The sequence below is a fragment of the Kogia breviceps genome, chromosome 14 (assembly GCF_026419965.1).
Source record: "Kogia breviceps isolate mKogBre1 chromosome 14, mKogBre1 haplotype 1, whole genome shotgun sequence".
In the NCBI taxonomy this organism is placed as follows: domain Eukaryota; kingdom Metazoa; phylum Chordata; class Mammalia; order Artiodactyla; family Physeteridae; genus Kogia; species Kogia breviceps.
In genome coordinates, this window is record NC_081323.1 from 14,395,390 (window position 1) to 14,411,914 (window position 16,525).

Sequence of the window (16,525 nt, forward strand, 5' to 3'; positions counted from 1 at the left end):
CTCTGCTTCTGATGGGCTGAGTTTCCGTGAGCCTTAGTATTTTTCAATGAAACCTGAGGAGTTTGAACTAGACAGGGGTTGGGGTGATGCCCCTCCAAGCTCTGAATTTCTAGACTGGGCCAAAAGGCCAAACTGCACAGATCAGGGAGGATGGGAGAGGAGAAGGCTGCTAACCCCATTCTCCCGGCTTCTGCTGCAAAGGGCGCATTTGCAAGACTTGCAGAGTCTGCCTCCGGAATCCATCCCTGCCACTACCCTAATTCAGAGCTCAGCATCTTTCACCTGGGCTGTTGCAACAGCCTCACTCATTCAATAAGTATTTGTTGAATCTCTGCTGTGTTCCAGGCAGTTTCCCCCCCACCCCCACCCCCACCCCGCCACCCCCCCTCTCTCTTTCTCCCCCTCATTGTTCACTTTGTTGCAGTTCTCTTTTGTAGGATCTGGTCTGATGGGGCATTTCACTGCTTAAAAACTCTGCACTCCCCTGTCCTCAGGATGCTGCAAATTCCTTCTCCTGTCACAGCTGAGTCTCCACTCAGCCCCACCCTCTCCTCCTACACTCACACCCTGCCGTGTCCTCCATGCACGCTGGCTTCAGCCATACTTGCCGTCCCCCTACTTTCCAAACACACAGTTGTTTTTTTCTGTGTCTTGCTCTTTTCTTCCTTCCTTCTCCTTCCTCGAATGAGTTTAAATTTCTCCGCCTCTTCAGTTAAGCCTCCTCTTAACTCCCTGAGACAAAGGTAGATACTCCACCCCACCTTCGCCCCCGCCCCCACGTTCCCACAGCATTAGCATGCTGGATTATCACCCCCATCTGCCTGGCCCCATTTGATGGTGAGCTCGTTGAGGGCAGGACTGAATCTATGCCAGTCCCGGGCACCGATATGCATTTGATGAATGAATAAATGAGTAGCTTTTTCTTATTCTAAGCACAGCCTCCATCGGGAAGGAGATACAAAGCTGGTAGTCCCAACACAGACCTCAAGTTGATGGTCAGACACCAGTAGTCCCAGAACACTTGAAAACAAAGACCAGAGGATGTCATGAAAGCCACACAAGCATGCCTGGGATAGAGAGAACATTAAAATATATTTCCCCTTTTTAACCCACACTGAAAAAACAAGCACAGTTTTAATTCCTAGGGGGGCTAGGGAGGGCATTACTATAATAACTTCAGCCATTATTTATTCTTTATTTGCTTGATTCTAAAATTGGGCCCTTCACAAAACTGCCTTTGGAAGCAAGTACACAGAATTAAAACATTAATTATGTTATATAAAACATATCATAGCAGCAATTAAAACAGCTTAAATTACTGTGTGAAAGAATAAATAGTAGCCTTCGGGTGGCCCCATGGGGCGAAGACCAGATGAGATAAAGGGAAGATATTTTAGTATATGCATATCCCAAGGAGACATGGGCTGGCGGGCATGGGCCCAGAGAAAGCATCGAATCTCCTTGCTCTGGAGAAGGAAAGAGAGACGATGACTTATGGGGAGGGTGGCAATATTTCAGAGTCCCATCAAAGGGTGGAACTATGAAGGGTTCAGTGATGGGAGTAGGGCAAAGGACATTCCAAAGAGTGGGGACCCAGGATTTTGGAATCACAGAGGAAATGGCCTTTGCAGGGAGGTGGGGGTCCCAGGGCCAGGTGAATGGATGAGAAGCATAGCTGGAGGGCAGGTCCACAGCACTGCCAGAATCCGGCTACTAGATGGTTCTAAGATGAAAACCCGATTGGGCTGCTCCCAGGTTTGAATCAAATCCCCAGAGCCCTCACTCCTTAAGCCCACAGGGCCTCAAGGCCATGGGTTTCCTGGCCTGCCTCTCTAACTGTCCTCCCTGCCTTCAACTTACTCTCCAGACTGTGTTGTCATCTCTCCCTGGAAAGCCCTTTCCCACTGTCCTTTCACTGAACCAACTCTTTCTCATCCTTCAAGGCTCCGCTCAGGTGCCCCTTCTCTGGAAAGCCCTCTCCATCAGCCAACATGGGATATGCACACCTACCTCCCCAGGCCCTCTCAGAACCCTGGAGCTGCTTGCCCAAGCAAGACTCCCGTCCTACCAAGCCATATTTCAGTTATTCTGTTTACTCACAGTACCAGTGTATTGAGGCAACTCAACTTGGTGGGATATAATAATAAAGCTTTTTTTCCCCTAATCTCCGCCTTCAGCCCTGCTGTGTTGAATCTCCTTTTTCCATCCTTTAATGACATCTTGGGCAGATTGCATTACTTTGGGGGATCACTTTCTGTTGTTAAACCTCCATCCTTGAAAGCTTTATTCTCAAACTCAATTTAAATCTCATTTTATCATCTCCCTTACTTATCCAAGGATTGACTTGTGCCGGGACCCCACCTGTTTGGATAAATAGTGGAAGGGGGGGCGTGGCCTGGTTGGGAGACACGCCCTAGCACCCTCCCTTTATTGAAATTGAGAGGCGGGAGCAGGAACAGCCGTCTGCAATATAGCCCTCTCCCTGTTGCTTGACCCTGCGTCCCTGGCTAATCCAGGGAAGCAAGTGTCCGTACACGGTTTCTCATGGGGCGCAAAAGTAAGTCTCTTAGGTAAGGGCTTCTTCACTGCAAGGTTCTCTGACAAGGAGCATCCAGCTCAGACTTGAGCTCTCCTACCGCGCCCCACCGCCAGGGTGCCTGCCACTGGTGGGACCCTCTTGTTCAGCAGTCAGCCTGCTTGAGTGGGGTACCAGCAAGCCTGGCTAACTACTGCAGCATCCACTTAACCCATACATCCTGGCCAGCTACTGCACTTCCTCCCCTCCCCATCTTCCTCCCCTCCCCATCTTCCTCCCTCCCTGCTCGGATAAGCATAGCAAGTCTAATACCAAGTAGACCCCAACTGGGGAACAGCATCCCAGCATCCCCTTCTTTTTTTTTTTTTTGTGGTACGCGGGCCTCTCACTGCTGTGGCCTCTCCCGTTGCGGAGCACAGGCTCCGGACGTGCAGGCTCAGCGGCCACGGCTCACGGGCCCAGCCGCTCCGCGGTGTGTGGTATCTTCCTGGACCGGGGCACGAACCCGTGTCCCCTGCATCAGCAGGCAGACTCTCAACCACTGCGCCACCAGGGAAGGCCCCACTACTGTTTAATTTTTGTCTTTGTGTGTGTGTGTGTGTGTGTGTGGTATGCGGGCCTCTCACTGTTGTGGCCTCTCCCGTTGCGGAGCACAGGCTCCGGACCTGCCCAGGCTCAGCGGCCATGGCTCACGGGCCCAGCTGCTCCGCGGTATGTGGGATCTTCCCAGACCGGGGCCCGAACCCGTGTCCGCTGCATCGGTAGGCGGATTCTCAACCACTGTGCCACCAGGGAAGCCCCAGCATCCCCTTCTTGAAGTCGCCCCTCAATATCCAGGAGGGACTCCCAATTAAAGGTGTGGAGGTGGGGATTGTCTTCTGCCATAGACACTATATTCCTCAATAAAACCAAAGAACCCCTTCCTCCCCAGGATTATTATATAGGCAAGGAAAAGGAAAGCAAGGTTTTGGCTAGGGGATATAGGACAAGTTCTACCCCTTTAGTAAAGCTTGGAGAGAAAGTATCTGACTCCCATTTGGAATGCAGGGTACATAGGGCCAGTGGCTTTTACCAGCTCCTAAGTAACAGGGAACGGTCACTCAATAATGTTTGGACTGGGCCATCCCTCATACCTAACTTGATTCCTGGAAAAGAGGATCTTTGTAGCCAGAGGCCCACATGGAGCCCAGGCACATGCTGGATGTTGAACAACTGTTGAATGAATGTGGGACCGTGAAATGAGGCTGAAGGGATCCATTGGAATCCACCTGCTTGTTCCCACACCATCCAGGGTGACTGCCCAGCTTCCCCAGATGACTGGTCTCTCTAGCTGGGGTTCCCAGGCCCAACAGTGGACAAAAATCTTTCCCCTCAGCTCAGCAGAGTTGGGTTGGAATTTATCAAAGGGAACTAAGGAACTCGGGAAAAAACCCAACCAGAAATTAAGGAAACCCACAAGCTAGCAAAACAGACAGGTGAGCTGACAAAGAAGTTCTTTATCATGATCTGGTTAAAGCCACTCACGGCCTTGGCTGATCCTGATACCCAGACAAGGGCACCTCAGGTCTGATCCTCAGCCTTTTCAGACTCTGACGTCTGGAAAAAGAGATGGATTCGGTTGGGGGAAGGGATCCAAGTTCTCTACCATGGCCTCGAGATCCTGCGTGATCTGGCTTCCGCTGCCCTCTCCCTCCACTTGCCCACTTGCCTGCTCCACTGCAGCCATCCAGGCCTCGAAGCTCCCGCCTGAGCCTTTGTCCGTGCTGCTGTCTCTGCCTGAAATGTCTGTCCTTTCACGCTTCATCTGCTGGCTATCTCACCATTCAGCCCTCTGGGGAAATGGCACCTTCTCAGAGGGGCTTTCCCTGATTACCTAATCTAAAGTGAGTTCCTCCACTACCAACTCACCTTTCCCACTGCCGTCCTCTCCTGTAGCACCCGTTTTAGTCAGGGTTGCCATTGCAAGCAAAAGAAGACAGCGTTGGCGAACTTAAACAGAAGAGAGCGTTGGAAGGATGTCAGGCAACTCGCGGAATTGATGGGAAGGCTGAAGAACCAAACTTAGGCAGGAACCGCAGGAGGCAGGACACAGTCAAGACTCTGCTACAGAACAGGTCTCACAAACCAGCTCTGTGCTAGCCCAGCTCCAAGAGCCCTCAGTGAGCCCGCCTCCCCGGGGTAGTCCCCTCCCTCATTGCCCCAGGGTTGGTCTGTGTGACCAGTAGAAACCAGGAGAAGTGATGATATGTCACTTCCAAGGTTAGTTTCTAAAACTACTGAGGCTTCCGTTGGTATATGCTCTGTTGCATATACTCTCTCTGCCTCTCCTTCCTCTCTCCTCCTTTCTCCCTAGCTCTCTCTCTCTCTCCCATCAGGTGCTCTGGGGAAGCCAGCTGCCATGTCATGAGGATACCCAAGTAGTCTGTAGAGAAACCCACATGGAGGGCGAGGAACCGAAGCTTCTGGCCATCAGCCACATAAGAGAGTTTAGAAGTGGATCCTCCAGCCCCAGTCAAGCCTCAGATGACTGCAAACCCAGCTGACACCTTGACTGCAGTCTTGTGAGAGATACCCTAATCAGAACCACCCACCTAAGCTGCTCCTGGATTGCTCGCCCACAGAAACGGTGAGATAATAAATGTTTGTAAGTCACTAATTTTAGGGTAATTTCTAACACAGCAGTAGTTAACTAATACAACCTCTAAATGACTCTGAAGTTGAGCATCATTTCTTCAAGGTTCAAAGTCTTGGGAAGGGACATCAGAACGGCCATCACGGCTTACACTCCATATTCTGGTTGCCAGGAGGTAGGAAAGACTATCCGTGCCCTCTTGTTCTCCTTGGTGGGTCCTGCCCCTGCCCCATTCTCCTCAAATAAGAAGGATGTTTAGATGCCAAAACAACTTATTTGCACTGCCACAGTCCTTCGGGACATTTACCAGGAGTAGTTGTAGTTCTTTATGTGGAAAGGCATTTTCTCCTTTCCCCTTCCTCCTCCTAAGTTTGGGCATACACCAGGCCCCCAAAACAAAGAATGCAGATAATGCAGATACTTTCTTGGCCCAATAATGTGGAGAAAATATCCTCAAAAGTCAAAAGTCTGATTGCCTTCAAAAATGCCAAACCCTGAGGAAAGAGCTGTTCTTCTCAATGAATTAATAAGGGAAAGAAAATAAAGTTTGGGAATCCAGATGAAGAAATACAATTCTGCATCGTTTCATATAGCCGAAGCCCAATGAAGAATCAAATCTTTCCTGCTCACGGTATATATATGAAGCAGACACTTTACAAAGACCAAAAAGGGGAGTTCCCTGGTGGTCCAGTGGTTTAGGCTCAGCGCTTTCACTACCATGGCCCAGGTTCAATCCCCGGTCAAGGAGCTAAGGTCCCACAAGCAGAACAGCCAAAAAAAAAAAAAAAAAAAAAGACCAAAAAATTACCTATGGTCCCATCCTTAAGTTAAATCAATATTTTTATTTGTACGTGTCACCTTGTTGTCCTTGTCCATATATACCTTCAGATTTTTCTTTCCCAAGGATATCATAGGTAAATTTCCTGTTTTATATTTTCCTATAACATTATACCATACATATTATTTTCACTTTCATAAATGCCTGTTTTTTTCTCTGTCTTTACAGCCCCCTCCCTGTAACACCCTGTTAGGTATCTTCCTTCATATCTAAGGATATGTTTGGTTGTTTAGGTTTTTTGGGGGTTTTGGGGAGGGATTTTTGGCTGCTTTGCGTCTTCGTTGCAGTGCGCAGGCTTCTCTTGTTGCAGAGCACAGGTTCTAGGCACGCAGGCTTCAGTAGTTGTGGCACATGGGCTCAGTAGTTGTGGCACACGGGCTTAGTTGCTCTGCGGCATGTGGGATCTTCCCAGACCAGGGATCAAACCTGTGTCTCCTGCACTGGCAGGTGGATTCTTAACCACTGCGCCACCAGGGAAGTCCGATATGTTTGTTTATTTCATAGAAAAAGAAATCTTTATCACTTTTCTGCAATCACTTTCTCACTTAACCATATATGGTGGAAATCATTCCAGGCTAGTAGACACAAGATCTGACACATTCCTTTTTTAATAACTGTGTAATATTCCATGGTGTGGACTTGTCACAATTGATTCAACCATTCTTCTGTTGACGTACATTCAGCCTGCATCCAAGTTCTTACTACTGCAAAGCATGTTGCAACAACACACATGCTTGTACACATGTGCTTAGGCATTTGTACTTTTATTTCTACATGGATTTCTAATATGGAATTTGTGGGTGTGTGTATTGTAAATGCTAACAGATATTTTTAAATAGTTTTTTAAAACTATATGAAGGGACCTTTACTTTGCATTCTCACCATCACTAGACGTCATCATTCATTTTACTATTTGACAGTTTGATCGATGAAGAGAGATATCTCATTGTTGCTTTAATTTACACTTTCCCAATTATTAGTGAAATTCAACAACCTATCAAAGGTTTATCAACCATTTGAATTTCCTCTTCTATAAACTAACTTGTATATATCCTTTGCCCACTTTTCTACCAAATTGTCTTTTTCTTATCAAGTTCATTTATTCATTTATTCATTCAACAAATATTCTTTGAGTATTTACTGTGTGTCACATGTTGAAGTTACACTACTAACTAGACAGAGTCCCAGACCGAATGAAGATGAAACTGCACAATTCAGATGGGACTTGAACCCACGGGCCAGGACTTGAACCTAGCCAGAACCCAAATTGGGACTTGAACTCACTGTCTTTTCATTGAGATCACACACCTGGTCTCAGGACTTAATGAAGTTCTGGTTCTTTACGTCTCATCAGTGAGAGACAAAGTGATAGGTAAGAAGTGGATTTATTTAGAGAGATACACATTCCATAGACAGATGTGGTCTGTCTCAAAAGGCGAGAACGGCCTTGGGAAAAACACACTCCTCAGACAGACTGTGGACCATCTCAGAAGGTGAAACAGACCGAAATATGGGCTGGTTAGTTTTAATTTATTTTACTTTATTTATTTATTTTTGGCTGCGCTGGGTCTTTGTTGCTGAGCGCAGGCTTCTTCTAGTTGCAGTGCACGGCTTCTCATTGCGGTGGCTTCTCTTGTCGCAGAGCATGGGCCCTAGGCACGCGGGCTTCAGTAGTTGTGGCTCCCAGGCTCTAGAGCGCAGGCTCAGTAGTTGTGGTGCATGGACTTAGTTGCTCCGCGGCATGCGGGATCTTCCCTGACCAGGGCTTGAGCCAGTGCCCCCTGCATTGGCAGGCGGATTCTTAGCCACTGCGTCACTGGGCTGGTTAGTTTTTATGGGCTGGGTAATTTCATAGGCTAAGGAGTAGGAGGATTATTCCAACTATTTGGGGGAAGGGGCAGAGATTTCCAGGAATTGGGCCACTGCCCACTTTTTGATCTTTGATGGTCGGCCTCGGAACTGTCATGGAGCTGCTAAGTCATTTAGCACACACTAGTGTATTACAATGAGTGTATAATGAGGCTCAAGGTTTACTGGAAGTCAAATCTTCTGCCATCTTGGACCTAGTTGGTTCTAACCAGTTTATGTTGTATCCTCAATGGTTATGTCATTCTTTTAGAGGTTGTGCCCTGACCCCTTCCCTCTCAAAGGGATCTTTGTATATCAGTATTAACCCTTTACTCTGTCATCCATGTTGAAAATCAGCTCAGATGTCTAAATGTACCTCCAGGCTTTCACTGTAAACATTTTCTGTCAGACTGTTAATCATTATGGTTTCAAATTTTATGATGTAAAAATACCTAATGCCAAGCTCAACTAGCCACTAATTTGTTAAAAAGAGCGCTCAGTCCAGTCTCCTGTGTAGCATCTTGTTGGTACCCCACTCACATGCCCTCCATATACATGTCCCTGTTCCCTACTTCAAGCACCTGTGGTCTCTGCCTGGGGGGCCTTGTGTGGTTACTGGAGCTTGTTTAGCCCTTGAGCTCAAGACAGAAGTGCCAGAGTTAATGCCTTTGGGAACAGCCATCTACCAATGACAAGGATTTGATGGATGAATACCTAGCTCCCTCGTTCCTTAGGTGGGATAACTCAGAGGTGCATGTTCTACACTGTCTCCCCCATCAAGATTAAGCTCCATTGCCCACAGTGTAACCTGGTCCTTAACCCACCCTGTAATGGCTTCCTTCCCCTCCTTGTTTCACTTCCCCACTCCCCCGTGTGTACTTCCTGAGGCCACCTCCCAAATAAACCAGCTGCCCTTAAGTCCTTGTCTCAGTTTCTGTTTCTGGGAGAATCCAACAAAGGTGGCTTCATTTGCATATGAGGAACCGCAGCAGGAAGCGGAGTAGTTAGGTGGGTAGGAATGTGGCCTCTGAAGTCAGAGGCCTGAGTCCAAAGCCAGGTTCTGCTCCTGACCATGTGACTTTGAGTACCATCTTAAACTCTGGTTTCTCCTCTGTTAAAATCAGGGGGCTTCCCTGGTGGTGCAGTGGTTAAGGATTGGCCTGCCAGTGCAGGGGACACGGGTTCAAGCCCTGGTCCGGGAAGATCCCACATGCTTCCTGTGCGCCGCAACTACTGAATCTGTGCTCTAGAGCCCATGAGCCACGACTACTGAAGCCCGCGCTCCTAGAGCCCGTGCTCTGCAACAAGAGAAGCCACCGCAATGAGAAGTCCAGGCACCTCAACCAAGAGTGGCCCCCGCTCGCCACAACTAGAGAAAGCCTGCACAAAGCAACGAAGACGCAACACAGCCAAAAATGAAGATAAATAAATTTATTTTTTTAATGGGCCTAATAGCTCACATGGTTATCATAAGAAATTAGTTAATTATGTAATTTTCCTATAATATCCAGTAAAATATTTATATTACTCATTAATATTAGAAAACTGAGTCCTAGAGAGTCTATGTGCCAGGTCACACAGGACCCTGGCACTCTTCTATCCCACTTCAGAAGATTCTACTCTTGTCTTCCCATGGGCTGGGGATGTTACAGTCACGGAGTTCCACTTGTCCTGGACTTCGAATTCTCCTACACTTATAGGTAGAATTGGGTGTTTATCAGTGCTGTCCAATAGACCTTTCCAGGGTGAGGGAAACATTTTGTGTCTGTGCCATCCAATATGATAGCCACGAACTACATGTGCCTATTAAACACTTGGGAGGAAGGAAGTGGATTTTTTATTTACTCCTAATAAATGTAAATAGTCACATATAGCTAGTGGCTACCATATTAGACAGCTCAGGTCCAGAGAATAGGGGTTGGGTGATGGTGGGAAGAATCTCTTACTTCTTTTCTTCTCTTATTTTCTCTTTCCTCCTGTCACCTTTCCCAGGCCCAGCTATTCAGCCCCCTCTTCATAGCACTCTCTGCCTTTCCCTCCTTTGTACATGCTATGTTCTATGGAAGGAAGCAGTAGGGGCTGTGACAACCGTTGTATTTTCATACACCCAGCAAGGTGAAACAAACTCCTTTGTGATCCCCATTTTGAAAGACAAGACGAATACCTGCTATAAATAAAGCTGAATAACGATCCTTTTCTAGACGGCTTCCACTGTTCCCTGTTCCCTTATGGCATTCACTCTGAGATAATTTCCAGCTTCTCAGATCCTCAACCGTTATAAAACATACCATTACCTCATTTTCATTTCATTAGATTTACAGGTCACAAGACTACTTTGATCTTTACCAAGTTCATCATTAATGGTTTCAAAATAATGGTTCTTTCCGTTTCAGCATGAGCTCAATACAGAACTTCCTACTTGTGTATTCTTTTAGCTCCTGCCTCCTACTTTTAACTCTGTCTAGGCAATAGCAGCTAATGGAGTTTCCCAGATGCCAGTGTGTATTTCACATCCACGAAGATGTTCCATACAGTGCTCTGTAACCCCGTAGCAAAAGCAGCAAAAGTAATTTCTTTCTAAACAGTCTAATCCCAGTGGATGGCATGAAAAGGTCTGCCTGAGTCATATATCTGATAAACCATCTAGACAATAGCAGCTAATGGAGTTTCCCAGATGCCAGTGTGTATTTCACATCCACGAAGATGTTCCATACAGTGCTCTGTAACCCCGTAGCAAAAGCAGCAAAAGTAATTTCTTTCTAAACAGTCTAATCCCAGTGGATGGCATGAAAAGGTCTGCCTGAGTCATATATCTGATAAACCATCCGCTCTCCAAGCCTGATGGTACCTTTCATCAACTCTGCAGGGCACGGTGGGGCACGTGGCCTTTGGAGCCTGACAGACATGGGTTTGAATACTGACTCTGTTGTTTATCTGTGAGAAAAGAATAACTAATCATCTCTGAGTCTCAGTTTCCTCATCTGTAAAATGGAGGAATAGGATACTTACTTGACAGGATAGTGGAGGGACTAAGAGGATTTATATAGGAAGCAGGATATTGAAGTCATTAAAAGCATGGACTTCACCACTAGTAGAGTGTCCCGTGACCTTGGGTAATTTACCCACCTCTCTGAGCCTCAATTTTCTCATCTGTAAAATGGGAATAGTAATACCTACCTACCTACCTATTAGGGTGTTACAAGGATTAAATAAGGATATGTATAAAGTCCTCAGACAGTGACTGATTCACCTCTTAGTGTCCTCTGAGGAGAGCTCCTCATCCCAGTCATTGACTACTTTCTTTTTTTTGGTTGAAATATAGTTGAGGTGTATGTGAGAGGTGTACAGTATAGCAATTCACAATTTTAAAGGTTATACTCCATTTATACTTATTATAAAATATTGGTTATATTCTGTGTGTTGTACAATATATCCTTGTAGCTTATTTTATACATAATAGTTTGTACTTCTTAATCCCCTCCTCCTATATTGTCCCTCCCCGCTTCCCTCTCCCCACTGGTAACCACTGGTTTGTTCTCTATATCTGTGAGTCTGCTTCTTTTTTGTTATATATTCACTGGTTTGTTGTATGCTTTAGATTCCACATGTAAGTAATATCATACAGTATTTGTCTTTCTCTGACTTATTTCACTTAGCATAATACCCTCCAAATCCATCCATGTTTTTGCAAATGGCAAAATTTCATTATTTTTAATGGTTGAGTACTATTCCATTGTATATATAAGCCACATCTTCTTTATCCATTCACCTGCTGATGAAAACGTAGGTTATCTTGGCTGTTGTAAATAATGCTGCTATGAATATTGGGGTGTGTGTATCTTTTCGAATTAGTGTCTTGGTATTTTTGGATGTATATCTAGGAATTGCTGGACCACATGGTAGTTCTATTTTCAGGGTTTTGGGGTTTTTTTTGGCCACGCCACGCGGCTTGTGTTCCCCAACCAGGGACTAAAACCGGGCCCTCGGCAGTGAGAGCACAGAGTCCTAACCACTGGACCGCCATGGAATTCCCAACTTTTAGTTTTTTGAAAAACCTGCATACTGTTTTCCACAGTGGATGCACCAATTTACATTCCCTCTAACAGCACATGAGGGTTTCGTCTTCTCCACATCCTCGCCAGCATTTGTTTCTTGTGTTCTTTTTGATGATAGGCATTTCTGACAGGTGTAAGGTGAGATCTCATTGTGGTTTTGATTTGCATTTCCCTGATGATTACTGATGTTGAGCATCTTTTCATGTGCCTGTTGGCATTCCCTCTTTGGAAAAATGTCTATTCAGGTCTTCTGCTCATTTTTTAAAATCAGGTTGTTTTTTTAATGTTGAGTTGTATGAGCTGTTTATATATTTTGGATATTAACCCCTTATTGGTCATATCATTTGCAGGTATTTTCTCCCATTCAGTAAGTTGTCTTTTCATTTTGTTGATGGTTTCCTTTGCTGTGCAAAAGCTTTCAAGTTTAATTAGGTTCCGTTTATTTTTGCTTTTATTTCCTTTGCTTTAGGAGACAGATCCAAAAAAACATTGCTACGATTTATGTCTAAGAGTGATTGACTACTTTTTTTTAGATTCTTAAGGTTTTTTTTGTGTTATGGACCCCTCTGACCATCTGGAGAAGCCTAGGGACCCTTCTCAGGAAAATGTTTGAAAATGCATAAAATATGATAAATAGGGTTACAAAGAAAACCAATTATACTGAAATACAGTCATCAAAATATTAAAAAGACAAATGTGTGATATAGCACTGTATGTGCTTCGTAATTAATGGTTTAACTAATAAGATCTAGTGGCAAGTCTAAAATTTACATAATTTCAAAGTAATGATATGTGCAAACAATAATTCAAGACATCTCTAATAATTGTGATATGAAATATCTGTGATTTCTGTTGGAGACAATATAGCAGGCTCTGCTAATACTGTTGTTTGTTGACTGCATTCCTAATTGAAAGGAATGCTTAATTTCAGTAAGTAAATGAAAATATGGAAGTAGGTTTTTCCCAGTTCGTGAACCTCAGGTCAAGGGCCCCTGCTTTATACTTAGTACGTCTTTATCCTCAGCTGTGGGATTAGGAGGTAACCCATTGCATATCCCATTGCATAACCTCTGATTGGAAAGGTAATTTTAAGACAGAAGAGCACAGTTCTCTGAGTGTGCAATAGGCTGGCAAACTATTACCAGCTAATGCTCATTGAGCAGTATATGGCATGCACTGTTCTAAGTGTTTTAGATATGTTAACTCAGCAACATTCACAATAATCCTTTGAAATAGGTCTTTTTACTATATTTTACAAAGGAGGAAACTGAGGCACAGAGAGGTTAGGTAACATGCCCAAGGTCACACAGCTAGTAAATGGTAGAGCCAGGATTTGGACCCAAGTAATCTGAATCCATAGTTTGTTCTCCTAGCTACCATGCTATATTATCTCTCTAGTCTGAATGGAGAGGGGGAGTGAGATTTAAATTAAAGCCCTCACAATGAATAGGAGTTAAAGAGGTGGCAGAGAAGGGAGGAGAGGGAATGGGAGGGTCAAAGGTCCTGAGGTGGAAAGAATGCTGTGAATGTAGGGCCTGAAATAACAACAATGGGGCTGCAGGTCGGAAAGCAAGGGGAACAGTGGTATAAAATGAGGCTGGATGGCAGAAGGTTTCCAGATCTTGCAGGGCCTTGAAGCCAGTTTTATCGTTATCCTAAAGGACAATCAGATTTCTTATAAATATGTATGTATACAAACAAACTCTAGCTGTAGAAGAGAAAGAATTGGAGGGAAGAAAAGTGGAAGCAAGGAGCCTAGTTTGGAGGTAAGCTAAGAGTGATGATAGTTTGGACTGGGTGGTGGCCAGAGATACCTAGAGAAGGTACCTAGAGAAGGTACCTAGAGAAGGTACCTAGAGAAGTGGACAGATTTGAGAAAGACTTGGGGTCAGGTGCACTGAATGTGGAGGCAAGGGATAGCTCTGGGACAGACTGTATTTCCCAGAGACAGCCAGAGCTATATCTCCCATCCACACACTCTTCTTTTTTTTTTTTTACTTTTTATTTGATATTGGAGCAGAGTTGACTAACAATGTTGTGTTAGGTTCAGGTGTACAGCAAAGTGGTTCAGTTATACATATGCATGTATCTATTCTTTTTCAAATTCTTTTCCCATTTAGGATGTTACAGAATATTGAGCAGAGTTCCCTGTGTTGTACAGTAGGTCCTTCTTGGTTATCCATTTTAAATATAGCAGGGTGTACATGTCAATCCCAAACTCCCTAACTATCCCTTGCCCCAACCCTTCCCCCCTGGTAACCATAAATTCATTCTCTAAGGCTGTGAGTCTGTTTCTGTTTTGTAAATAAGTTCATTTTGTATCATTTCTTTTCAGATCCTACATATAAGCGATATCATTTGATATTTCTCTTTCTCTGTCTGACTTACTTCACTCAATATGACAATCTCTAGGTCCACCCATGTTGATGCAAATGGCATTTATCATTCTTTTTAATGGCTGAGTAATATTCCATTGTATACATGTACCACATCTTCTTTATCCATTCCTCTGTCGATGGACATTTAGGTTGCTTCCATGTCTTGGCTCTTGTAAACAGGTTGCAATGAACATTGGGGTGCATGTAGCCTTTTGAACCATGTTTTTCTCCAGATATATGCCCAGGAGTGGGATTGCAGAATCATACGGTAGCTCTATTTTTAGTTTTTAAAGGAACCTCCATGCTGTTCTCCATAGTGGCTGCACCAAGTTACATTCCCACCAACAGTGTAGGAGGGTTTCCTGCTCTCCACACCCTCTCCAGCCTTTATCGTTTGTGGATTTTTTGATGAGAGCCATTTTGACCAGTGTGAGGTGATATCACATTTTGGTTCTGATTTGCATTTCTCTAAGAATGAGTGATGTTGAGCATCTTTTCATGTCCCTCTTGGCCATCTGAATGTCTTCTTTGGAGAAATGTCTATTTAGGTCTTCTGCCCACTTTGGGATTGGGTTGTTTTGATGATATTAAGCCTCTTCAAACACTCTTCTTACAGTGGGACCGTGCTATTCCTCTCATGGAGAGGTGGGCCTACGTTCCTTCCCCTTGAATCTGGGCAGCCTTATGAGGCTATATGACTTCCAAGGCAATGTCATACAAGGCCATACAGCTCCTGCCTGGTCCTTTCAGCCACTCTCTCAGAGCCCTGAGCTCCACTGAAGGAGCACAAGTGCTCTGAAACCACCATGCTGTGAGGAAGCCCAAACTAGCCCATGTGGAGAGACCACGTGTGGAGGCCCTGAGACTACGTGAACAGAGACGTCCAGCCAGCCTGCAGCCACTGTCTGACTAACTCTGAAGCAGAACTTCTCAATCAGGCCCTTCCCAAATTCCTCATTCCCAGAAACGATGAACAAGGATAAAATGGCTGCTTTACATCACTAAATTAGAATCTGGAACACTAATCCTTCAGATTTTGTCTCTACTGACTTGGCCGGTTTTCCAGTTATAACCCTAGTAAGAGAGATTCAACATTCCCATTCGGGGTTATTTGTAAGGGACTCTGAAACATGGTAACTAGCATTTACTTATGCTATCTCTGCAATTTTAATTACCCAGCCCAGTGGTTTGCAAATCTGGGAGGGCTTTTTTGACAAAAATATGGATTCTCAAATTCTACCCTAGACTCGCTGAATCATAATCGCCAGGAAAGAGTGAGCCATTGACTCAGCTGAACTGTCCTACTCTCTGATATTATCCTTAAACATTTTTATGATTATTATATTTATATTCGATTTCTATACCCCAACCTATGTAGGCAAATTAGGAGATGGATCCTTTGAAAATTTCAAGGGAAGGGAGGCATTAATCAGATTCCCTGGTCATCTGAGCAGTACACAAACAGCATTCAATTGCCTATGTCAAAGAATTCTCTTTAAATGTTTTCACAAGTATATTTCACATGGCTCTGGAAGTAAAATAACTAAATATATTCCATCTAGAGTAACAATAATTGAAATGGTGTGAATCGCCCCAAAAAGGAATATTATGAAAACAATGAATAGCCTTTAATTTAATCCTCCGATAGAAAAGAATGTTCTATTTTATAATAAAGAAAAAATACAAAAATGGCACCTACCTGTGACATCATACATCAAAGCCAATCTTAACTGAATTAAAGATTTAGTTATTTAAAAGGGGAACGTAGGGCTTCCCTGGTGGCACAGTGGTTGGCAGTCCGCCTACCGATGCAGGGGACACGGGTTCGTGCCCTGGTCCAGAAGGATCCCACATGCCACGGAGCGGCTGGGCCCGTGAGCCATGGCCGCTGAGCCTGCGCGTCTGGAGCCTGTGCTCCGCAACGGGAGAAGCCACAAAAGTGAGAGGCCTGCGTACCGCAAAAAAAAAAAAAAAAACGGTGGAGGAGTAAATCATGGTAAAGTTAGCAAAGGAAAATATATATCTATAAACTTTCTGGAGGGAGGAAAGTCAAAAGTCAAAAATGGGTCAGCAAGGCTGTGTTCCTTCTGGAAGCTCTAGGAGGAAATCTGTCTTCTCGCTCTTTCCTGCTTCTAGAGGCCTCCTGCATTCCTTGGCTTATGGCCCCATTCTCCATCTTCAAAGCCAGCAGTGCAGTAACATCTTCTGATCTCTCTCTCCCCCTCCCTCTCTCTATCT